Genomic DNA, 26,828 nt, shown 5'->3' on the forward strand with positions numbered 1-26,828 from the left:
CACACATTTTAACAATTTTAAAATTGGAATGTATCTACTGTGATGGCATGCCATGGTTTAATTGGAAACTCTTCTTTCTTCCTTGGTGGTACATAACATAGTGATATGTCTTAGAAGCAATGAAGACTTTTATTTGATAGAAAATCATGGCTACAATTGTGAGTGAATGTGCTTGAGGTCTTGTTTTCTCTATTTGATAGATGATAAACCTGAGGAACAAAAGTTAAGTAACTCACCCAATGTTATCTATCTGGTAAGTGGTAGCATTTGAATTGATATCGTTTTAGTCTAAGGATTGTGCTCTTTTCCTAAACTAAAGATATACTTGTTCATCTGTTCACCACATGCAAAACATACCCGGGCAGAATTCTGGAGCTATAGAAATAGAATCACATATTGTTGGGCAATAGAGGGCAACTCTTCTAATTCCCTTCTTTTGTAGATTAGAAAAGAACTTCAGATAGGTTAAGTGATTTGCTCTAAGTAATAAATTCAGAAATTTGCAGAACAGAACTAAGACACAAATGTGACATCTCTGTAGTAACAAACACAAATACTACAGAAGTGTATAAAGAAAAAAAATAAAGGGCTCTCTCCACTCCATTCTAGACAAATTCCAATCCTTGGAAACATAGTGCTTTACCTACAGGCTTTCAAATAAGATTCAGAAATTGGAATCATAATATTAGGATCAGTAAAGCTCATCCTTAAAATTATTTTGGAAGTCAAAGGAAAACATTGCTGCACAAATAACTCTTCTAATCTGTCTTCTTTCTATCAATATACTAAGAGAGGAAGAATTGATATAGATAACATATATAAATTCTTTCAAAATATCCACTATATACCAGGAAATCATCATGCCTTAACTCATTTAATCCTAACCACAAACTTTTGAGTCAGAACTACTTTTGTTGCCATTTTATGAATGAAGTAATCAAAAGTTAGAGTGGTCAAGCAACTTAGCAAACACGTAAGGACAGGAAAAATGAGGGCTCAGATTCTTTGGAAATAAAGGTTTGGATCAGTTCACAAAGAAAAGATCCCAGTCAATTTAAGTTAATGCTGATGAGAGGGATAATATGGAATGGGTTGAGTGAGAAGTAAGCCAAAATTATCAATTATGGTCTTATGACTAGTTTCAGGAATAAGGAATAATTTTTAACATAAAATCTATTTTTGCACTTATTGCACATCTATAGAATAGTTAATCCAAATAGAGTTATATATTTTATATATTTTTTCCATTTTATTGTTACATATTACTAAAGCATAAATCCGTCCAAAGAATGCAATCAATGGTATTTGGTGTAATCACATGTTTGTGCATTCATCATCCCAATCACTTCCAGAGCAATTTCATTATTTCAACAATAATAATAAACGAAACAACCAAACAAAACTCATCACTTCTCAATCTCTCTACACTTCCCCTGCCGTAAATAGCTGCTATTCTTTTTCCTTCTCTCTAGTATTTATATTTTGTAAAAACAGTCATGTATGAAATATTACCCATATTCAGGTTTTACATGAGGTTTTACTATCTCGTACAGTCCCATGTTATACTTTTTAGCTTTCCTTCTAGTAATATACGTAATCTTAGACTTTTCTTTCCCACTGTGGTGCCCATGCAATAGCACTGCTATTACAGTTACAGACATCATGATATGTTTTAACTATTTATATTCATTTCCAAAGATTAAAAACAACCTTTTTTAAACAATTCTGCACAGATTAATCCTCAGCTTTCCATTCTCTAACCTTTTCCTATTTTCCGGTGAACTGTATTTTAATTATTAACTCCATGAGTTTACACAATACGTTTACTTCATAACAGCACAATCATACAGTATTTGTCCTTTTGTTGCTGACTTGCTTCATTCAACATAGTGTTCTCCAGGTTCATTCATGTTGTCATATGCTTCACGATTTCATTTCTTCTTACTGCTGCATAATTTCCATAGTGTGTGTATACCAAAATTTCTTTATCCATTCATTGGTTGATAGGCACCTGGGTTGTTTCCAACTTTTGGCAATCGTGAATAACGCATCTATGAACGTTGATGTGCGGATGTCTGTTTGTGTCTCTGCTCTCAGTTCTTCTGGGTATATACCTAGTAATGCTGTTGCTGGGTCACACGGCAAGTCCATATTCAGTTTCCTTAGGAACTGCCAAACAGTCCTCCACAGACTGTTGAGTGGCTGTACCATTCTACATTCCCACCAACAGTGAATAAGTGTTCCTATCTCCCACATCCAGGAAAGAGCAATAATTTTAATAATAACTTCGCATAATTTTATTTGACTGTTATATTTATGTGTTCTATTTGAAAGCCAAAAATTTTCTTCATCACTTTTTCCTTATTTTTAATTTACACATGTGCTGTTGGAAGTTAATTTTACAATGCAGTCTTTATGTAACAGAATATTTCATGGGTTGAGACTGAGGACAAATTAACAGTCAGTGATTGATACAGTGAATTTGGGGACAGTTCCTCATTTGGAGGAAAGGGTAAAATCTTCTCTTATAAGAAGGAAAACAATGCATTATTATGTAATGATATAGAGTTGTCTTTGTATGGTAGTTAAAATGTGTGCAACTTAAAGCACATGGAAGCTGAGAGTCAAAGAAGTAAGCTGTGATGTTTTTTGCTTTATAGGTCCAAGTTTACTCTTTTTGCTCCTTGGCAAAAATGGATCTGGTCCTTTCAATATATTTTTTTCCCTTTGCTAACTGGCACAATGTTAAACTTAGTGATTCAAGGGCAATGGAAAGACATTGTACGTGAAAAGCATTTGGCTTCCTGGTTTTGGAGTGCTCAGTCAGCAAGCTCCTGCAACATGAAGAGTTTTTCCAGCTTGGTCTCCTGCAACTCGTGTGGTGTGCATTGCTTCCTCCAGCTCCTGCAGTGTGTGACACGCAGCTGCAACCTGTGGCCAGCAGTTTCCCCTCAGGTGGTTTTGTAGTGTGGAGACACTTCCTTGTGAACACTTCAATGGGCACTGTAGAGCATAGATTTTCAGTAAGTTCTGCCAGCTAGCCACCATTGTAACTTCTCTGCCATTCAGTGGGTCACGACTGCTCCCAGTCCAGTGAAGTCTGGATCTCAATCATGGAAGGGAGGAGGCTCTTCACTGGGTGTAAAGTGACTGCTCCTTGTATCTGTTATTCCTATATACTTTAGAGTTCTCTGTGCTTCTTACTAGCCAGTTCCCTGCTAAATTCCTCATTATACTTAATAGTATATTAGAGTATACTTTCCCTGTTCAAATTACTGTGTGGTTTCTTTCTCCTGGGACTGTCTGACCTCAATGCCCACGCTTTTAGACTACTACCTTGTACTACCACTGATTCCAATTGTTAAAACAGACAAGTTAAAGCTTACTACAATGTGGTTTTGAATACATGTTCCAAAGATAAATAATTAATACCTTAGGTTAATAAGATCATTGAATTTTCAGGTAGGAAAGAATGTTAAAATTCATTTAGTTTAAGGGAAGTAGATATGGCTCAATGGATAGAGCTTCTGCCTACCATATATAGGAGGTCCAAGGTTCGATACCCAGGGCCTCCTGGACCATGTGGCGAGCTGGCCCACGTGGAGTGCTACCGTGTGCAAGGAGTGTCGCCCTGCACAGGGGAGCCCCCTTCACAAGGAGTGGCCCCCACATAAGAAGTGCAGACTACCCCGGAGTGGAGCTGCCCACATGGAGAGCTGATGCAGCAAGATGATGCAGCAAAGAAGAGACAGAGAGAAGAGACAATATGAGACACAGTGAACGAGGGAGCTGAGGAGGAGCAAGAGAATGATCACCTCTCTCCCACTCCAGAAGGTCCCAGGATGGGTTCCTGGAGCCACCTAATGAGAATACAAGCAGACACAGAAGAACACACAGTGAATGGACACAGAGAGCAGATAATGGAGGGGGAATGAGGAGAGAGGAATAAGGAAAAAAAAATTTATTAACTTCAAACAATTTCTTTTACATTGTGGAAAAATAGGGCCAAAACATCTGCTAGAGGTCCAAAAAGCCATATTTTGCCTGTTTTCGTACCACTATTGCTTCTGACAAAGTAGGTATTTGGTAAATTTGTATTGAATTGGAATGAGTGAGGTCACTTGTCAAGAAATCAAGAAATATTTATTGAGCACTGTGCGTGTGGCTACAGAGGAAGTGATAATTGAGTGTTAATTGAGCAATAAGTGAAAATTTTGTCTTTACAAGGTTCTTGCCCTCAAGAGGTTTTCAGCCAGTAGCAATTTGAAATCACAATTTTAACTTTGGTTAACCCTAAACTCTTATTATTTTAAATATGATCTCCAAGTTGAATTCGGGGTTGAACTTGGAAGCTTGGTTTTCTTTGAGCAGTATTTGCAACTGCACCAAAAACTGCAAAGGAATGAGGGTCATGTGGACACGTTTAAAATTAAATTAGTTTAACTCTGATTTAACTCCCAGAGCCGAATATCTTCAAGAACAAGTTTCGTATAGTACTCAATTGTATAATTGAATGCTATTTCTAAGCACTCAATTTCCAAAGCACATATATGAATATTTAAATTTTATTTTTTCCTTTATGGGCACATTATTTTTGTCCAAGAATATAAGACTACCTTAAATTCTTTTTAGATTTTAATTTGGTGTAATCCCTGTTACTCCTCTTCCTGGAATAGAGTTTGGCAGGTTATAAGGCCACAATGTAGTGGGATTGATTGTGAGGTACCTTGGTTATTTAGCCTACGGAATTTTAATAATACACCTTGGCTAAGTTGGTTTATGAATTCTGAGAACCTTTAAACATTTCATAAATGTCTATCTGGAGCTTATCTTCCTAGATATATTTCTTGATAATATAGTTTGTAATAACCTAGACTATTTATTATGTTAATGTTAATTCACCACACTTCCTCCTTTGGAAGAGAGATTAGAAAGTACTTGAACCCATTAAGGTTTAATTCAACAAATTTCAGTGAGCTTTAATCAAATGGAGGTAGAGGTATTATAATTTTATTATAATCTTCGCAAGTGGTTGTGTTATCCTACATTTCAATGCCTTGTTCCTAATTGTTAGGGGAAATGTGTATCAGAAAATTTCACAAAATCTTGTAATAAATTCTGTCTTAAAAATCATAATTTTGAGAAATTAATATATTTTACACAGAGGATTATTTATTTGATTATTTTTTTCTTATGAACATTTATTGTTTATAGGCAAACTGAAAGAGATCAGTAATTAAGTAGTTCCTTTAGTTCCATTTCATAATTTTAAAATAAACTGAAAAACTACAAAAAAATGAAAGCTGCTAGGTTTGCAAGGAAAACAAAACAAAACTATACCTTTATCAAATAGTGGTTTTACTATTTCCTTATTTCAAGTAGTAGCTTACCAAGAAATCTTAATTTTAATTCTTCACACTGTGTGAAGTATCATCAGTTTAAAACTACATTAATATTTAAGTTGGTGACATAAATTTAATATCCAAGATACCATGAATATTTTTGGAAGTATTGCATTGTCTGCTTCACCTTCCTCCTCTACCTATGCTTCTTGTGTCTATTTATTGATGATTCTCAGTCTTAAACTCATTTTCCCTGACGCACACTTACTCTTTCCTTGTTCAGAGCTTCAGTTGATTTCTTAAAGGTCATGCCAGGCACAAATTCTATATGAATATAGGAGAGCAGGGATTTAGTCTTTTGCTTCGACTGGTCCCTCCAAAGATTGTATCTTTTATGACAGTATTTTAAAAATGCTTACTGCTTTGTTTTTGGTACTATAAGCAAAGTATAAAAAATATTAATATCACCTGCTAGCTGTATACTAGGGCAAACATATATACTATCTTTATGTATTTCTTCTAATTTTTTCTATGCATTTTTGAGATATACTTAGAACTAAACATATTTTTTAAATTAGTAGCATAATTTAAAAATCAGTAGCATATTTTAAAAATTATTTTATATTATAATTTGGGAACTTTTCCATTAGCATGTAATATTCAAAAACCTGATTTTTGATAGCATCACAGTATTTCATCATATAGAACAGCACTTTTACTTGATCATGTAAGTAGATTTCCAAGTCATCACATGTTTTATGAAGAGTGTAAGCTGTCCCATAATGAATCATGGGACCCGTTGGGCCTTGCCTACTCCATTCTTCACCAGCAAGAACCTGCCCCTCTTCTAAATTGATTGACCGAAGGGGATCATATGGGGTAGAGATGAACCTGCGTCATGAAATTATTTCACTCAGTGAAGAAAGGCAAAAGCAGTTGAAGCTTGTCCCAATCACTAACATGGTAATTACAAAAGATGGAATTTGTAAAAAGAACCATCAAAATTTAAGGTGATCATAGAAATTATTTATAGAATATCCATCATTCAACTATAAAAGGAAAATAATACTACATTTTGATCTCAATGCATTAAGAATGATGTGCTTCATTTTCACATCCTTTTCTCCAAACTCTGTCCCCTCCCCAATTTTTTTTTTACGATAGAGTGACAGTCATTAAAATTACCTTCAAATTACCCATGTGTCTGGCTTACAGTCACTGGCTAATAAAGATAACTGTTAAGTGTAAGTTCTCTCAAAACACGTTTGTTTCCATAAATCTAAATTCTTTCTTAGAGTAAAACTGCTCATGGTAAAGCTAACATTAGTCAAAGAGGGAATTTTCTAGGAGGATCAGTTTTTTTCCCCTAGTAATAATGGTAGGCTGAAGTCTCCACACCAGGTTTATTGTTTTCAAGAGTTGGTAGCCAACAGCTACCAACCTAGTTCAATCTGTGGAGGTTGGTAAGTATTTTGAAAATTTATATTTTGCTTGTTTTAATAGGTGCTAATAAAAAAGCCTGTGATTAATATTTAGATTTGGACTTTTTATGTGAAAAAGAGTAGTGATTATTTTTAGCCATAAAACTCACAAATTGATCAGCTACTTTGGTAAAAATTAAGCTGAATGTTAATGTATCTGTTCAAATAATAGAGCAATTTAGTGGTTTTCATGGAACATTTTTGAAATATATTGTTTTGGGACAATGATCTGTATTTATATAATGACAACGTTGCATGCTTAATAAATAGTTGAGCTATTTGACTCCTGGTGAGCATCTTTATTGAAGTTTACCTAGATGTCTAAATTTAGCAATTGCAATGTTTTTTTCTGGGATTGCAATCAGACCTTGACTGTAACTGCTGTTTAAATCTTTTTGCATAATTATTTTGAAGATGATATAACAGGGAAAACCAAAAAGCACATATGGAGCGAAAGAGGAGAAAGAGAGTGAGCTGAAAGGGAAGGCAATATTTTTAGATGTTTTAATATTAACAAGCAACAATAATAACTTATGCAGGGTTTTAAAAATTAATATACATTTATTCCTTTCATTCTTACAGTGTATAATAAATTTGGCATGATATATTTATTTGTTTTTTTAAATAACATTCACTTCATAACCAATCATTTCACTGCAGAAATGAATCTCCATTTTCAAGGTATGTGGTCAGGGCAATACAGTTTTAAAATTTGCCTTTTATCTTAGATTAACTGCAGTCTTTGGTTAAACAAGGAAAACAATAGTTAGATTGCTATGTGAACTACAAATCTTTAGAGTTTGCTTGAATTTAGATCTCATTTACTTCAAGATACCCCTTTTACAGATGAGGTTATTTTGTCCAAAGAGGTTGCCTGACTTTCTTAAAAGCTCCTTGGAGGCAAATCTGGGACAGAGAGGAAAGGCCTTTGGAGACCCAGGCTGATTCTCTGCTAATACTCTGTGGAGATGCTTTCTATATTTTGTTTATTTTAGGCCATTGTATATTTGCAGTTGTTATACAAGAAAGAATCACAACTTTATCATCTATTTCTCATGATACGAGTGATTAAAATTGGTAAAAATTTTTATTTTCTGTGTTCGGTAATATTCTCCTTAAAATCATAATTTAAAAACAGTATTCACTAGATAGGGGTTGAATTATGTGCTCTCCAAAGTCATGTTAAAATCATGTGACTGCTATGAATATGACCTTATTTGGAAATAGGGTCTTTGAAGACATGATTAGTTAAGATGAGACCAAACTGGATTAGGCTGGGCCCTGTCCAGTATGCCTGGTGCTCTTAACAGAAAGGGAGAGGGGAGAGAGAGGTGAGACAGAAGAGACAGGGAGACACTGGGGAGAATGTCTCATGACAATTGAGGCAGAAAATACTGTGGGTGGTTGGCAAGCCACAGCCAGAAGACAGGAAAGAAGCATGGACTGACTCATTCCTTGACTTCAGAGGCAGCATGGCTCTGCCCACACCTGGATTTTGGAATTCTGGTCTCCAGAATTGAGACAATACATTTCTAATACATTTCTGCTGTTTAAAGCCAACCAGTGTGTGATATTTTGTTACAACAACCCTAGCCAACCAAGATAGTGTCTTTGTTTTTTCTTTTAATTTAAAAAATTTTTAAATTAAAGTTAATAGATCACATAGAATGTTACATTAAAAAAAAACCCATGAGATTCCCATATAACCCCCACCCCACACCTCCACCCCCATCATTTTTGTAAAATGTATTTTTTTGAAGATACATACATCACAAAAAAGATTACATTAGAAAAAAACATAAGAGGTTCTCGTGTCTTTATCCAAACGATGAAATAGAACAATTTCGTTGATGTCCAAGAGCAGACAGCATGATAACAACAATTAAGGAAGGGGAATCCTGACCATGTCCTCTTCTTACATCACTTTAATTTTTTAAATGACTTTGGGTAAGTCCCTTAAGCTGCTAGTATTTATATGCCTTTATGTTATATGCAAAATGTGATATTAGCTGTCTTCTGGCTGTTAACTGTTAATCGATAGGCTATGTAAACATTGATTTCTCTTTTTATGAAATATTAAATTTCTGATGTCTGTGTTTATGACTGGGTTGAATCTTTCTTAATATCCTCCCAGCATAGCTGTGGAAAGATGAATAAATGCTAGATAAAAATTGCTGTGAAGTTATCCTAAGGATCATTTGATCAAATGTAGTTGGCAGATGCTGAAGGTAAACCAGGGAATTCTGTGGTGGTCTAGGTCAGTGGCATTCAAAGTATAGTCCTCAGACCTGTAGCATCAATATCACATGGAAACTATTAGAGAGCAAATTCTTGGGTCCCACCACTGGGATACTCAATCACAGGAACTCCTGAAAAAGAAGAATGAAGTTAGACGACTCATGTTTCCCTATCTTTACCAAAAAAACCCAGCACAACATTATTCAAAACAGCTTGATACTAGCACAAGGGCAGACATGAAGAAACATGGAATAGAATTGAGAGCTCAGAAATCAGCCCTCACATTTATGGCCAAATGATTTTTGATAAGGGGGCAAAGATCACTTAATTGAGAAAAAAACAGTCTCTTCAGAAAATGGTGTTGAGAAACTTTTACAAAAAATCTCCATTTACAAAAAATAAAAAGATGACGGAGGACCCATTCTTCTCACTTTACACAAAAATCAATTAAAAATGGATCAAAGACCTAAATACAAGAATCAAAGCTATAAAACTCCTAGAAGAAAATGTATGGAAGCTTCTTGAGGACCTTGTGCTAGGAAATGGTTTCTTAGACTTTATACCCAAAGCACAAGCAACAAACAAAAAATAAATGGACCTCATCAAAACTAAAAAAAAATTGTGCCTCAAAGGACTTTATCATGGAAGTAAAATCTACATAAGGGGAGAAAATATTTGCAAACCAAATGTCCAATAAGAGTTTATTATTTAGAATATACAAAGGAATCCTTAAACTTAACAAAAATATAAAGAACCCAATTAAAAAATGAGCAAAAGACTTGAATAGACATCTCCCCAAAGAAGAGATATAAATAGTCATAAAACACATGAAAAGATTCTCAACATCATTAGCCATCAGGGAAATGCAAATCAATACCACAGTGAGATACCATTTCACACTTATTAGAATAGCTGCTACTTAAAAAACAGAAAATAACAAGTGTTAGAGATGAACTAGAGAAATATAAAACCTCATTCACTGTTTGGTGGTACCTCAGAAAGCTAAGTATAGAACTACCATATGACCTGGCTGTCCCACTACCAGGTATATAAGCCAAAAATTGGAATCAGGAACTCAGACAGATATTTACACACCAATGTTCATAGCAGCATTATTCACAGTTGCTAAAATATAGATACATGTTTTTTGATTCTCATTCAGAGGGACCAGAGACTTTGTGTCAATCCCACCTATACTGCTTATCCTAATTTTAATGTATCATTGAAAGTGCTGAAAGCAAGCAGGAAAATTTGATAGCCATGACTTGGCTTAAGTAAAAAAGAAAACTAAGGAATGGTATAAGACACTCTAAAAATTTAGCACATGTTAAAAGATTTTCATCATCTGTGGGTGCTTTATATATTTTAATAAATAAAAGCTTAGGTATTAAAATAATGCCAGTTCTTAAGGTTAGTTTAGTCGTTCGAGATTAAGGGAATAAAAGGGGCAAAGATATTAATGTTGTATATACTTTATATTGATAACAAATTTTTTGTAATGGAAATAATTTTTTTTGTGGGAGAGAAAGGGATTATAAAAGAAAGATAATTTAGACTACAGTACTGAACAAAATTATTTTTTAAATTGTGATAGTTTGAAGGATGTTGCTGATACTAGCTGGTGGGAAGAGTGATATAATAATTGGGAAATATGTTGGCTCTAAAAGTAATGTTTTTCAAAGTGGTTGTTTTGGTGAGATTAAGGGTAAAGTGATGAGTTTGTCAGAATTACTTAGAAGCCTTTTATTAAACTACTCATATTCCTCAATATCCTTTTCTCTCCCAATATCATATCACATACTATTCATAAAGAATACTGCCTTAGAATAAGTTAAATCTAAAGATTAGTCTTTAAGAATAACCTACCTGTTTGTATAGTTATTTCTTCTGTAATATTCATGAATCTATTCAAGAGAAAATATCACATATTGGTTCAATTTCAATATCACATGTTTCTATGCAAATGGAGGAAGAAAGGCAACCTGATTCTTTCACACTGACTTTTTTTGGTTTCTGTGACAGTTTGAGATATTTTATGAACCCTCCAAAAAGATAAGGATTATGTTTGTAAACTGGTCTGTTCCTTTGGATATGATACCCTTTGATTGTATTAGATTCATCTGAGATGCCTTTGATTAAATTATCTTAAGATTAGGGCTTTGATTCAACCATGTCAGTAAGGTACAACTCAGGTTAAGTCCCTGTCTGCTTGGCAGGCTGATATAAATGGGGATTCACACAAGAAGTCACAGAAGAAGATACAGAGAGCTCCACAGACATGGCAGAGGAGAGAACTTTGATCCTATGGCCCTGGGAAGAGAGATGACTTCACTTGATAGTTTGCTGCTGAGGAAGCCCTGAGAGACAAGTCCTGTGCCAGCCTACAGCTGAGATCAGAAGGTGGACTCACATAGCCTTAAGAGGAAGAAGGAAGGAGAGACCAGGCAGAGATTGCCTGCCATCTTGCTTCAACACATGGCAACAGACTTTGGTGAGTAAGTACCTCCTTTGGTGCCTTGAGTTGAACTCTTTGGGGCTTGGTAACTGTAAGATTTTACTCCAAAGATATACACTTTATAAAAGCCAACAGAATTTTGGTGATTTGCATCAGGACACCTTTGGCTGACTAATACAATTTCTCTTGGTCTAACAAGGCTGGATTTTCCTACTTATAATGGATTTTTAAAATCTCCAAATATTTATATCTCTTTGTTTTTCCAAATCAAGTTACAGTGGGTAAAAAAGATGAGACTAGGGGGGCATAGGAGAGTTTGGAGGACCTGCCTTGTCCTGGCAATGGATCTTTGTAAGGAAGACTCATCTGAAAATGAAGTCACATATTGGTTGTTTAAAAACCTACCTCTGCTTTAATCCTTTTGATTCTTTCTCATTAACAGTGCCGTATAAGTTTGTTAATATCAATTTTTCAAGGATATTGATTTTATGAATGGAAAGGAAGGCCACCCTTTTAGACTTTTATATTTGTAAAGCTAGTGTGAGAGGGACAGATTTCCGTCTTGATTAACCTCTTCCTGGCTGTCAGCTCCATGGACTACTCTACCCAATCTTCTCAGCTTCAGCCTTAATTAATGATTTGACCAGCACCAGTTCTTGCCTGGTCCCTTCTCTTCTGCTAAAGTCTTCTTTGATCCTTGGTACCAGCTTCCCTCCTGTCAGGGTTAGGAGCTGTTGTGTCAGGTCAAGTCAAATCAAGAACTTCTTTTAAAGTCTCAAAAACATACTAAATGTAGAGGCAGTGCAGAGTCAAGTAACAATCAGTGCAGATGTAATAGATATAAACCATGAGCTTGAGAAATAAAGTGCACTTTCAGAAATAAGATACACAACACATAATGTCAGAACACAAGATCCCTCAGACTTAACCAAATCATCAGTATGTGCTGTTCTCTTAACATCTTTCTTAACATTTGTCATTTTCTCATATATTTCTTTGATTACTCAATTAATGTCTCAGATGTGTTTTATAAGGGCATGGTCTGTGACTGTTTGGTTAGCTGTGTGTGGATTCAGATCTCAATGTTTATCTTAGTTTGCCAAAGGGCTGCCAATGCAAAGTACCAGAAATAGGTTGGTTTTTATAATGGGGATTTTATTTAGGGTAAAAGCTTACAGTTTGATGTTGTGAAATGTCCAAATTAAAGTACCATCCGAGATGCTTTCTCATCAAAGATAGGCCTTGTCTCTTTTCCACTCTCCTCTCTCAGTCTCGACTGCTCCACTTTCTTCCTGAGTTTAGCTATGGGCTATCAGCCATTTGGCTCATTTCTTCTTCCTTGAGCTGATCCATGGGCCTAGCTTCTTGGGACCTTTATTCTTAAGCTTTGGCTGCTAGCCATCCTTGAGTCCTTTCTCACATTGCAGGATCAAAAAATGTCAGAGCTCCCTTTTCCTGTGACTGTCTCTCTGTGTCTGAGTAGTTCTGAAGAAAGAAACATCACTGAGAAATGGGGGAAAAAAGAAAACTTAATCATATGGGGCAAGGTGAGTTTGAATTGGGCTTGGAATTATAGGTAGTATATGGAACTAAAGCTAATATGTAGATAGAGAGGAACTGGTCTGATAATTCCAGTGAAGGGTACAACATACCAAAGGGAACAGGAAGGGCACATAAGGGACATGGGATGTTCTGGCCTAGCTTGAACAGAATTTTCCTGTGGGGAATAGTAGAAGATGAGCTTGGACATGAAATGGACAGATGGTGGAGTCTTGAGTCAATTCATCAGAGCCTATTATCAGCATCTTTTCCCACCTTCATGAAGTCAGCCATTGTCAGAGTATTTACACCATGGAAATGGACAAATGGTACAAATCAGGGATCCCCAGCCCTATGTTGGAAAACCACTAGTGTTCTTTTTAATAATACACTTAGTTCAGCCCAGTCTAATGAACACAGATTATTTCGAAGGCCTTGCCTGTTAGAATAAGATTTAAGCAGTATAGTAGTGGAGGTGAAATCAACAATTACATTCAAGGGAGAGAAGCAATGGGAATGTGCCTAGGACCCAGAAGGAAATGAGTGAACGTAAAGCATGAGATGGGGCAAAGGCAAAAGCTGAAAAAGAAAAAAAAAAACCACCACCGGTTTGCCTATGACTTGAAAGTGTTGACATAGCCCTGAAAAGAGAAATCTATGTTCAACCTTTCTATTAGACATAGGCTGACACTGAATTGACCTATTTGACATCTAATTGACAACAGTTTAAAAATTTACTTTTTCAAAATTCACATTTATTTGGGAAAAAATGAGGGATTACATGGAACAAATTTCGTATAAAATTTAAGAAATTAATAAAAAGTTATTTCTGTGTTTATGGAGCTTACCAACTAGTAGTTGAGAAGCCGGAAATGACAAATATAGCACTATGGGTACAACAACAGACTCATGCAAATGGTTTCATGAAAGCCCACTGAGGAGAGTAGGCAGGCTACCTAGAGGAACTAATGCTAGACCTGGGTTTTCAAGTTTGAGTATGAGTTCTTCAGAAGGTAGTGGAGAAGAAATTAAAACATCAGAGGAGACTCAGAAGTGGAAGGACTAATCAAAATATTGAAACAAATCTCCTAAATCAATTCAAGAAGATGAAAGAATATTGAGAAATCAATATGTGAGCATAAAGAATAATTTGAAAGTATAAAAAATATAACAGAAATTACGAGGATGAAAGCACAATAGTAGAAACATACAACAGCAGATTTGAACAGGCAGAAGGAAAAATCAGAGGGATAGAAGAAAGAACACTTGAAATCCTACAGTCAAAATAGAGAAAGAATCACTTCTCCCTTTAAGGCCTTCAACTGATTGGATGAGACATCTAACATTTTTGAAGCATCTCTCTCCTCAGTTGATTGTATACGTAATCAGTCATAGATACAATCAACCTCCAGATTATTTAAATCCATTAAATGTCCTCATAGTAAAAAGTAGGCCAGTGCTTGCTTGAACAAATAACTGGACACCATTACCTGGCGACATTGACATAGGAACCTAACCATCACATCCTGTTAAGGAGTTCAAAGAGAGGAGAGATTATCAAGGGACATTTAGAAGGAGCAGTGACTAAAGCTGGAGAAAACCAGAGTATATAGTTCTGTAGGTCAAATGAAGAAAATTTCAAAGAGGATAGGGAAAGAAGAGATCTGAAAATGACCATTGGATCTAGTGATCTAGAGATCATTGGTGAACTCAGCAAGAGTAGTTCTGGCGGAGTGGTGGGAGAATCTAGCCTGGATACAGTCAAGAGAAAATAGGGAGAGGTATTGAAGTCAGTTACTATACACAACTCACTCTTTTGAGGAATTGTGCTATAACTATTAATGGCTCAAGTGTTTTTTTGGATTTTTTTTTAAACTAAGATGGAAAAATTTTAGCATATTTATTTATTGAATAGAAGTACTCAGAGACATAGAGCAAAATTCTTGGCTGAATGAAATGGAAGGAGTACTTGTACACACGAGAAAGTTTTGGTCTTGTTGATGCCGTTTCATACACAGTAACATAAAGGCAAAGCTCCATCCATTCTTGAAGCTGGTAGATGAGGAGATTTGGTGATGGAAGCTTATATAAATATTCTATTGCTTGCTTCAGGTTTCTCAGGGAAATATGGAGCAAGGTCATCAGCTAAAAGTGAAGATGTGTTATAGGGGCATGGAAATTTGAATAGAAGGAGAAGAAATGAACTAGTTTTCTTCTTTAGAGGGAAATGAATGGACCAGGAAAGATCACTGGGCAGCAGAAATAGTCCTTTCTTTTCTCTCCTGCATGAACTGTGACTACAGTCATTAAGGTAGAATAGCAATTTTGCCATCATGACCCAAATGTGAAGACAAAATCTACTTGTGAGTAGATAGAAAATTCCCTTAATTTATTCTGGCAGTTTAGAGTCTTTCTACCCTTACTTTGCTGCCTACTTCTGGACTTCACAATCCATAAACAAAATAAAATCCTTATTTGGTTAGTCTTTGGTAGTGAGCTCTCTGAAATTAATCCTAATGAATACTCTAGGATTGAACTTATTTGCAGATGAAAGCAAGTCACTGAAGTGTTTGAATAAGGATTTGAAGTGAGTAGTACTGAGATTTAGATCACTCTGGTGTGGCAGTTGCATTTTTCCAAAGTATACTTGCGGGTATTTCTTGATAATGCTGGTTCTTGGCTTAGCATCATAGTGCATTTACTACCTAATGTAGAACCTCTTGCTGTTTTTGGCAGGAAGCAGATTTATTCAGTCAAAACTCCTTGCAATATAGTGTTTTCTGCTGTGCAACTATTAGATGATTATAGTTGTGTCAGATTGCCTAGGAATAAATTGCTGTAAATCTTCAAATTTATGAAAGTAGACTTTAGGTTCCCACTGTGGACTTTGGACACCTTATTAATGTTGCCATGGAGGCAACTGTCGGGGTAAATAAAAGTTGGCCTTTGAAATATGATACTTATTCTCTTTTAGTATTCAAGATCCCACATTCATATGATTTTGTCAATACATAAGGCAGTTAAATAATCATTTCTTGCTACATTGACAAATATAGACTAAAAGAAATGGAGTTATTTTGGTAATATTTGAAATTAGCATGGTAATAATCTTTTTCATTAACTATTTCTGATTATGTCTGAAATTTTCCAGCTCAGGAGTACATGTGCCACAGATAAGCATAATGGTGCTCTGGTGGACTCTAAAAGCTCGGTGCCAACATGACACATCTTCCTGGTGAATTAATTTCATCTCAATGAGTTTAAAAAAACCCACACATTTGTTTAAAATAAGTACCAATTTATTAAGTAACAAACTTTAAATGCTAATAATTTTGAAGATGCATGAATAAGATTGAAAACATGCAATTATCTAGGGGCTAAATACCCAGATGCCTCTCATATTTCATTCGTTTATTCTAAATGATGCTCTCCTACTTTGTGCCAGGCACTGTGCTGAGCAGAGAATAAAGCAACAGACAAGAAACGCAGGTCCTGCCTATAGAAAGCAAATGTATTGCTTTAAGAATTTACAACCGTGGATCATATCATTGACATATTATACAAAAGTCACTGCTCTCCTACACCATTGCCTAATGCAAGGCCGTGCATCTGGCATGCCACCAGTAACTAAACATTTCTCTGGTTGAAAAGAGTTCAGAGTTTTTGGAAATGAGTGTAAAGTAATCAGTCTCTTGTTGAACAGCCAACAGTAACTATATTTGAAATGTATTCATGCAACCTGAACATTGTAGCACCTATAAATGATGAAACTTTATTTTAGATTTTAACTTCTGCTTGTATGCAATGAACATGTAAAAAATAATTAGGGAAGTGGACTTGGCCCAGTGGATAGGGCATCCGTCTACCACATGGGAGGTTCATGGTTCAAACCCTGGGCCTCCTTGACCCGTGTGGAGCTGGCCCATGTGCAGTGCAGATGTGCGCAAGGCGTGCCCTGCCATGCACGGGTGTCCCCCGCATAGGAGAGCCCCATGCATAAGGACAGCCACCCAGCGCAAAAGAAAGTGCATTCTCCCCAGGAATGGCACTGCACACACGGGGAGCTGACACAACAAGATGACACAACAACTAAAAAAGAAACATGGGTTCCCATGCCACTGACAACAACAGAAGCAGACATAAAGAAGAACACGCAGCAAATGGACACAGAGAAAAGACAACTGGGGCAGGGGAGCGGGAGAGATAAATAAAACAAATTAAAAAAAAAAAAAAGAAATAATTAGCCTTGAGAGAATACTGGAGATAAGATGAAAATGGTAGGGAGTTCTTTACTTAAACTTAAATAAATCACAATTATTACAGACTAAATAATGCTCAATCATTTTTTTATCCAGAGTTTTATTACTTCATTTGTGGACTAACTAGCTTTATTAATCATTTTTTGCAATATAGCTTTGCTTAACTTTCAACAGTTTCTGTTTCCTACCACTTTTTCTTCAGAAAGTTCTTCAAAGATTTGATGATGAAAGTTGAAATTAATGACTAAAATGAAGTATTTTGTCCTGTTCCAAGTGCCCAAATAACATATATGTATGGAAATTTATTATGAGCTGCATAGTTTTTTTGCTCTTTTTTCAATATTTTAGTTTTTGCATTGATATTTCTCTTTTAGAAGGTCTACCATGTCATATGAATAATAAGAAAATCCATTTAAATCCACTTAAAGACTAATACTGATCTCAGTGTTTGAATATAGATGATTTTATTCTAGTGCCTTTGCTTTTCAGTATTTTCAAGTTTTTTTTAAACATGAGAATGGTATTAATTAAAATAATATATGTTTAAATTTTAAAAAGAAATCTTGAAAAGAAATAATTAGTGCATGTTCCTTTAATCTTCTGCTAAACTGACCTGGGTGGTAAGCAAACATTTCAAACATTACTAGATATTTTTGAAGCAGTATCAAAATACGAGTTTAGTTATTATATCACTAAGCTCACCACTGTTTTGATACTCAGTAGCATCAAACTTTATGGACTTAAACCTAAGCAACCCTGAGAGTGGTTTTTCCTTTACTAAAGGACTTTTGATTAATGACCTCCACGAGGAAGGAAATGAAATTTCCTTGACAGATGCTAGCCAATACACTATTTCCTAGTCAACTGTAAGGGGAAGAGGGTTGGGCGAAGAACCCAACAAACCACAGGGGAGCAAGTCCTGGATAGCTGAGAATGTCATTTGCACAAGAATAGCCTGGAAATTCCCTCAGACTTAGAAAACCTGAGCATTTTCTATGACGCAGGAATTTCCTAAACAAGATCTTTTCTTTTCTTTGAACGATTCATTGCTGACATTTTTACCCTAAATACAGCTGCTGTGTTGATGAAAAGGGAAATATGTAAAAATTTTTAATCTTTTTTTTAAGTTAGAAAATTTGTAGGTTTACAGAAGAGTCACGTAAAAAATACAGCATTCTCATATACCTGCCTACTGTTGACACTTTGCCTTAGTGTGGTACATTTGTTATAAATGATGAAAGAATATTGAAATAGTACTATTAAGCACAGCACATAGTTTACATTAGGTGTATTTTTTCCCATATAACACCCTATTATTAATACCTTGTATTAGTATCATACATGTGTTATAATTTATGAAAGAACATTTTTATACAGCTAACCCCAGTCCATTAACCACAACAAGGATCACTGTGTTACATAGTTCCAAGTTTTATTTTCTAACTTTCATTCTAGTACGTATTCTATGCAAATTAAGTATCAGCTCACCATTTTCTACCCTCATTCTTTCCCCAGGTAACCAATATTCTAGATTCTAACTCTATGATTTTGATTATTACAATTAATTCATACCCGTGTGATCACATAATATTTGTCCATTTGTGCCTATCTTATTTCATTCGGCATAATGCCTTCATGGTTTATCCATGTTTTCACATGCAACAAAAGAAAAAATAAACAGGACTTCATCAAAATTTTAAAGTTTTGTGCTTCAGAGGACTATGTCATGAAAGTGGAAAGACGACTTACTTAATGGGAGAAGATATTTGAAAACCACAAAGCCCATAAGAGTTTAATATCCAGAATATATAAAGAAATCCTACAATTCAACAATAACAACAGAAAGACAATGTAATTAAAAAATGGGTAAAGCTTGAATAGACATTTCTCCAAGGAGGATATATAAATGGCTAAAAAGCGCATGAAAAGGTGTTCAGCATCACTAGTTACTAGGAAAATGCAAATTAAAACAAAATGAGATATCATTTCACAGAATACTGATCACAGAACAATTTGCAGTTGCACTGAGTAATTATTGTTCATGTTGTTATTTTACATTTATCTGTTCTACTCCAGCTCTTTTTTGGTGACTATTTGCAACCTACCTTTTCCCCATCTTTCACTTTTAACCTGGTTGTCCTTATGTTTGAGGTGGGTCTCTTGTTGACCATTCTATCAGTCTATATGTTTTGATTGGAGAGTTCAATTCATTAACATTCAGTGTTATTACTGTAATGACATTAGTTACTTCACCCATTTTATCCTTCAGCTCTCTGTTGTCATATCATTCTGTTGTCTGTCTTTTTCTTTCTTTTTATAGTTAGGCTAGTAAAAAGAATTTATTGGGAAATGGGGTGAAAAGAACAGAGCTTGCTGAGAAATGGGAGAGAAGGACAGAAATACCCACCAGGATTTGGTGTGGGCTCCTCTAGGCAGAGAGAGTGAGCTCCGCCTTGTGTGGCTAACTTTTAAACTATTAATTATTCCTCCCCCATGCTAATATTAAGAGGAGGGGCCCCAGCTGTTATTGTCTACCCCACCGATGGTGGGCGCCAATAGTGAGGGCTGTTTTGAATATCCAGGGCCATGCTATTTTGATGAATGTAGCTTTGGAATAAGCTTTAAATCAGGAAGTGTGAGTCCTCCAAATTTGTTCTGCTGTTTCAAGGTGTTTTAGACTTTCAGGGCCCCTTAACTTTCCTAATAAACTGATACTGTTCTTTTTATTTCTGCAAAGTAGGCCACTGGAATTTTGATCAATTGTGTTGATTCTCGAAATTAATTTAGGTAGAACTGACATTTTAATGATATTTAGTCTTTCCCTCCATTAACACAGAATGTATTTAGGTCTCTGATTTCTTTTAGCAATGCTTTTTAGTTTTTTGTATAAAGGTCCTTTACATCCTTGGCTAAATTTATTCCTAGATATTTGATTCTTTCGGTAGGTTTTGTAAATGAATGTTTTCTTGATTTCTTCCTCAGATTGCTCATTACTAATGTATAGAAAGACTTCTGATTGTAAGGTGTTGATCTTGTACCCCAACATTTTGCTGAATTTATTAGCACAAGTAGCTTTGCTGTAGATTTTTTCAGGACTTTCTATTTATAGGATCATGTCATCTATAAATAGTGAGTGTTGCACTTTTGCCTTTCCAGTGTGGATGTCTTTTATTTATTTTTCTTACCTAATTGCTCAGACAAGAATTTCCAGTACAATGTTGAATAACAGTGTTGATAGTGCTCACCCTTGTGTTGTTTCAAATCTTAGAGGGAAAACTTTAAATCTTTTACCTTTGAGTTTGTTGTTAACTGTGGGTTTTTCATAGATGAGCTTTATTATGTTCAGTAAGTTTCCTTCTATTCCTATTTTTGAAGTTTTTTGTTTTTGTTTTTTCCATCAAGAAAGGATTTTGGATTTTGGCAAATGCCTTTTCTGCATCAATTGAGAGGATCAGGTGATTTTTCTTCTTCAATTTATCAATGTGGTTTATTATACTAACTGATTTTCTTGTGTTGAACTACCCTTGCATACCTGGGATAAACCCACTTGATAATGGTGTATAATTCTTTTGATGTACTGTTGGACCCACTTTGCAAATATTTTGTTGGGGATTTTTGCATCTATATTCATAAGAGCTCTTGATTTGTAATTTTCTTTTCTTTTGGTATCTTTATCTGGTTTTGGTATAAGGATACTTTTGGTCTCATAGAATGAATTAGGCAGTATTAGCTCCTTTACAAATTTGTGGAAGAGTATGAGCAGGATTGGTGTTAATTCTTCTTGGAATATTTGGTGGAATTCATCCATGAAGCCATTTGGTCCTGGGCTTTGTTTTTTTTGTTAGGAGGTTTATGATGACTGATTAAATTTCTTCACTTGTCATTGGTCTGTTAAGGTCTTTTATTTCTTATAGAGTTTGTGTAGGTTGTTCATGTATTCCTTGGAATTTGTCCATTTTATGTATTTTGTCTAATTTGTTGGCATACAGTTGTTCATAATATCCTCTTATGAGCCCCTTTATTCTGTGAAGTCAGTAATAATGTCCCCCCACTAATTTCTGATTTTATTTCATGTTTTCTTCTTTTATTTCTTTTTCAGTCTAGGTAAGGGTTTGTCAATTTTATAGACCTTTTCAAAGAAACACCTTTTGGTTTTGTTAATTCTCTCTTGTTTTTTTACTCTCAGTTTCATTTGTTTTTCTTCTAATAATTGTTCTTTCCTTCTACTTGCTTTAGGACATGTTTACTGTTCTTTTTTTAGTTCCTCCTGGTGTGCAGTTAAGTCTTTTATTTCGACTCTTTCTTTTTAAATTTAAGTATTTAGAGCTATATATTTTCCTCTCAGCACTGACATTGCTGCATATTATATTTTGATATACTGTGTTCTCATTTTCATTTGTCTTAAGATATATCCTGGGGAAGTGGACATGGCTCAACTGATAGAGCGTCCGCCTACCATATGGAGAGTCCAGGGTTTGATACCCAGGGCCTCCTGACCCGTGTGGTAAGCTGGAAGAAACACAGTACAGCCGCACACAAGGAGTGCTGTGCCATACAGGGGAGCCCCACTTGCAAGGAGTGCACCCTGCAAGGAGAGCCACACCATGTGAAAAGCACAACCTGCCTAGGAGTGGTGCCGCACACATGAAGTCCTGACGCAGCAAGACAACACAACAAAAAAGAGATGCAGTTTCCCAGTGCTGCCTGACAATGCAAGCAGATGCAGAATGACATACAGAGAATGGATACAGAGAGCAGACAATGGGGGAAAGGGAAGAGAAATAAATAAAATAAATCTTTAAATAAAAGAAAAGATATATACTGATTTCCTTTGCTATTACTTCTTTGACCCACTAATTGTTTAAGAGAGTATTATTTAACTTATGTTTGTGAATTTTCCAGGTCTTCACCTATTATTGTATTCCAGATTCATTCCATTTTGGTCATAGAAGATGCTTTGTATAATTTCACTCTACATTTATTGAGACTTGTTCTGTGACCCATTATATGATTTGTTCTGGAGAATAACCCATGTATCCTTGAGAATACTGTCTATCCTGCTGTTTGGGGGTCAATGACTGTATATGTTTGTTAGATCTAGGTCATTCATCTATTATTAAAGTTCTCTGTTTCCTTGTTCACCCAATATGTAGATATTCTAGCTATTGATGAGAGTAGTCTATTGAAACCTCCAAATATTATTATTAAGGTTACTATTTCTCTCTTTAGTTTTGCCAGTTTCCCTTATGCATTTTGGGGCACCATGGTTTGATGCATAAATATTTATGATCATTATTTCTTCTTTGTCCCTTTTATTTATATATACAGATTCCTTCTTTGCCTCTGATAACACCTACCCTCCCCCCCCCCACACACAGGTGGCTCCTCATCTGGTTTGCCACTTGTCTGTTCCTTTTCTGCTCATTTTTCTTCTTTAGGAAGCACTAGGAACCTAGCTTGGGACATCCCATGTGGGAGGTGGGTGCACAACTGCTTGAGCCACATCCACTCCCTGTTTGTTTCATTTTTGTTTTTGCTACTGTCTGCTCATTATTTGATTATTGTCTGCTTGTTGTTTTTGCTGGTCTGCTTGTTGTTTTTATTTTTATTATTTTTATTTTTTATTTTGCTTGCTGTTTTTGCTCTATGTCTGCTCATTGTTTGTTTGTCTGTAGTAGGCACAGGGAACTAAACCCAGGACCTCCCATGTGGGAAGCAGGTGCCTAACTGCCTGAGCCACAACTGACTCCCTCTAATAATAGCTTTTGACTTAGAGTCTTTTTTGTCCAATGTTAATATGGCTACCCCAGTCATTTTGATTACAATTTGCTTGAAATATCTTTTCATTTTTGACTTATTTGTGTCTTTGGGTCAAGGGTGAGTCTTTTTAAACAACACATAGTTGGATCATTCCTTTTTATCCATTCTGCCAAACTTTGTCTTTTGATTGGGGAGTTTAGTCTATTAACATTCAGTGTTATTACTGTAAAGGAAGTGCTTACTTCATCCACTATATCTTCCATTTTTTATATGTCTTATCTTTTTTATCTATCTTTTCCTTTATTAAAATCTCCTTTTCTGTATAATTGCTCTTTTATGATGTATCTAACTGCTTCCTTTTTCATTTCTTTTTTTTTAAAAGATTTATTTATTTATTTATCTCTCCTTTCCCCCGACCCGAGTTCTCTGTTCTCTGTGTCTATTTGCTTCTTCTGTTGTCTACTTCTGTTGTTGTCAGCGGCATGGGAATCTGTGTTTCATTTTGCTGCGTCATCTTGTGTCATTTCTCCATGTGGGCGGCACCATTCTTAGGCAGGCTGCACTTTCTTTCGCACTGGGCAGCATTCCTTACGGGGTGCACTCTTTGCGTACGGGGCTCCCTTATGCGGGGACACCCCTGTATGGCACAGCACTCCTTGTATGCATCAGCACTGCACATGGGCCAGCTCCACATGGGTCAAGGAGGCCCAGGGTTTGAACCACGGACTTCCCATGTGGTAGACAGACACCCTAACCACTGGGCCAAGTCTGCTGCCCCTTTCTCATTTCTGATTCTGTATATTTTTAAAATACTTTCCTTGTGATTACCCTAGGGTTTATTTTACACAATCTACATCTATAACATACTAACTTGAAAAGATACTAAGCTAGCTTCAATAGCATACACATCTCTGGTCCCATCTCCTTCTGCTTCCCCTGTTTATATTGTTTTTGTCTCACTTTACTATTTGATATTTTGTGCATCTGTTTTCAGGAAATATGCTTTTTGTGTTCAATTATCTGATTCTTATGTGAATTACAGTGTAAAGTTATACTTTGAGGATGAAGTACTGTCGGGCTTTGCATTTACCCTTTTAGTTAGCCTTATTGATGATCTTCATTTCTTTACACTACTCCAAATCCCTCTCGTCTTTTCCTTTCAACTTGCAGAACTCACTTTAGTAATTCTGGTAGGGCAAGTCTCTTGCTGACAAACTCTCTCAGTTTCTGTTTATCTATGAATATTTTAACTCTTCCTCAGTTTTGAAGGGTAGTTATGCCAGATAAAGATATCTTGGGTGGCAATTTTTCTCTTTCAGGACCTTAAATATTTCACACCACTGCCTTTGTGCCTACGTAATTTCCGATGAGAAATTGGCACTTAGTCTTACTGAGAATCCCTGTAAGTGATGACTCACTTTTCTTTTGCTGCTTTCAGAATTCTCTATTTTTTAGCATTTGACATTCCGATTAGTGTGTGACTCTGAGTAAGTCCATTAAGATTTATTCTGTTTGGAGTACATTGCAATTCTTGAACATGAATATTTATGTCTTTCATAAAAGTTAGGACATTTTTAGTTATTATTTCCTCAAATGTGCTTTCTGACCCTTCTCCTTCTCTTCTCCTTCTGGAACACCCATGATGCATATGTTTGCATGTTTTGTACTGTCACTCAAATCCCTGAGACATTGCTCAATTTTTTTCTATTCTCCTGACTGTATGACTTCAAGTGTCCTTTCTCCTATCTCTCTGATTTTTTATTTTGCCTATTCAAATCTGCAGTTGTATGCTTCTACTATTGTGCCTTCATCTCCATAATTTCTGTTAGATTTTTTATACTTACAAACTCTTCTTTATGCTCACATATTGTTTTTTCAATATCCTTTAGTTCTTTATCCATATTTTTCTTCATCTCCTTGAATTGATTTATGAGATTTGTTTCAACATTTTGATTAATTCTTCCACCTTCTGAGTCTCTCCTGATGTTTTAATTTGTTCCCTTGTCCGAGACATCTCTCCCTGTTTCTTAATTTGGCTTTTTATTTTTTTCCTGACTTCTAAGCATCTGATTATCTCTAAATGTCCATTTTTCCTTCTTGTGCAGAGTTTTATGTTTACTGCCTTTGTTTATTCTTTAATACTTGGTCCAATGTATTCTAGACTTTTAGATAGTCCATGTTTAACTCTTCAGATTTTCTCAGCTTTCTTTCATTTGATTCTTGCCCTGGATATGTGCTGCAATTTTCAGGATTGCACTTTTTGTGCAATTGTTTCACATCCAGGAGAAATCTTCCTTTCTTTCATTTCTTCTTGGGGAATCTTGATGTGTTCCATTTGTTTTTGGCAAATTTTTATCCCCATCTTCTATGATTTGTTCAAATTCTTTCCTTCACTCAGTACGCCATTTTCCTTATACCTTTAAGTACTGGCACTCACCCTATCCTACAACAGTTCATTGTAAACCCCTTCTTTTTTTTCCTGTGAAGCTTTACTGCCACCAGTTTCTGAGGAGACTTTTTCAGGGAAGATCTTACGTGGCAATGTTAATGACATCACATCTCATATAAAAATTTTTTTTGTCTCCATTTTCTTCTTCTAAAATTCTTTTTAAAACTGTATTATGTACCTGGAGTTTTATGCATTCATTATTTAAAAGAAAATATGTGTTTGAAAATAAACAGTTCAAATTCTTTAAGTGTCTCATGTCCTCAATATGACACATTTATTGTGGATAAATGAATGATATGAGTTATTACTTTTATTTATTTCTCCCCCCTGGTTCCCCTCCCGTCCCTCTCCCCTCTCCCCCCCCCCCCCCCCCCACTGTTTGCTCTTTCTGTCCATTTGCTGTGTGTTCTTCTGTGTCTGCTTGTATTCTCATTAGGCAGCTCCAGGAAACAATCTTGGGACCTTCTGGAGTGGGAGAGAGGCGATTACTCTCTTTGTCACCTCAACTCCCTGTTCTGCTACGTCCTCTTATTTTTTTCTCCTCTGTGTCTCTTGTTGCATTACCTTCCTGTGCCAGCTCTCTGCATCAGCTGGCACTCCTTCACGGGATGGCTTTTCCATGCTGGGTGGCATTCCCTCACAGGGGGACACTCCTGCTCTGGGTGGCATTCCAGCATGGGCCAGCACTCTGTGTGGGTCAGCTTGCCACATGGACCAGCTTGCCCTCACCAGGAGGCCCTGGGCATTGAACTCTGGACCTCCTAAATGGTAGACAGGAGCCCAATTGGCTGAGCCACATCCATTTCCCTTTATGTTAGGATTTAAAGTGGAGTCATTTCTGATGTTCATGTGAGAATTTGAGTTTTTCTATTTACAGGTTGGAGAATTTGAGTAATATAATGCTTATATATATATATTTCAATAAAATATATGGGGATCCTTTTTTGAAAGAGAAAGGAAGCTTTTTTAAATGCAAAGTTTTCTTTGTAAGAAGAATGGAAGGAAATTGGTCTATAGTTATATAGAAATTTGAGATCAATGGCTATTTTATTTTAATTAGCTGGGGTATACAATCTTCAATACATTATTTTCTTGATCTTTAAAATGGGGATCTTGACACAGCAGAGGGCTGAAGAGTGAACTAAATATTACCTGAGCTTATTATTTTACAGAACTATGAATTTCTGAGAGACAGTTTAAACTAAGTGAGGATTCATACTTTTTTATAGTTCTCTTGGTTTACATATTGGGTATCTGTCAGCTTCATGCTTTCATGAAATACATATTTTCCTTCCTGAAAGGACA

The 26,828-nt window shown here is 35.7% G+C and overlaps 1 long non-coding RNA gene across 1 annotated transcript in view; it reads right to left on the minus strand.

The window, feature by feature from the left end:
- Window positions 1-7,346: 7,346 nt before the first annotated feature.
- Window positions 7,347-26,828, minus strand: part of LOC131278262 (uncharacterized) — a 45,193-nt gene continuing 25,711 nt past the window's right edge. The window contains exons 2-3 of the long non-coding RNA XR_009185577.2: window positions 10,928-10,965; window positions 7,347-9,192 (exon numbers count right to left, since the gene is read on the minus strand). This is a non-coding gene — a long non-coding RNA (uncharacterized lncRNA). The remainder of the gene's footprint in view (window positions 9,193-10,927; window positions 10,966-26,828) is intronic.

The sequence above is a fragment of the Dasypus novemcinctus genome, chromosome 4, assembly GCF_030445035.2.
Source record: "Dasypus novemcinctus isolate mDasNov1 chromosome 4, mDasNov1.1.hap2, whole genome shotgun sequence".
NCBI classification, from domain to species: domain Eukaryota; kingdom Metazoa; phylum Chordata; class Mammalia; order Cingulata; family Dasypodidae; genus Dasypus; species Dasypus novemcinctus.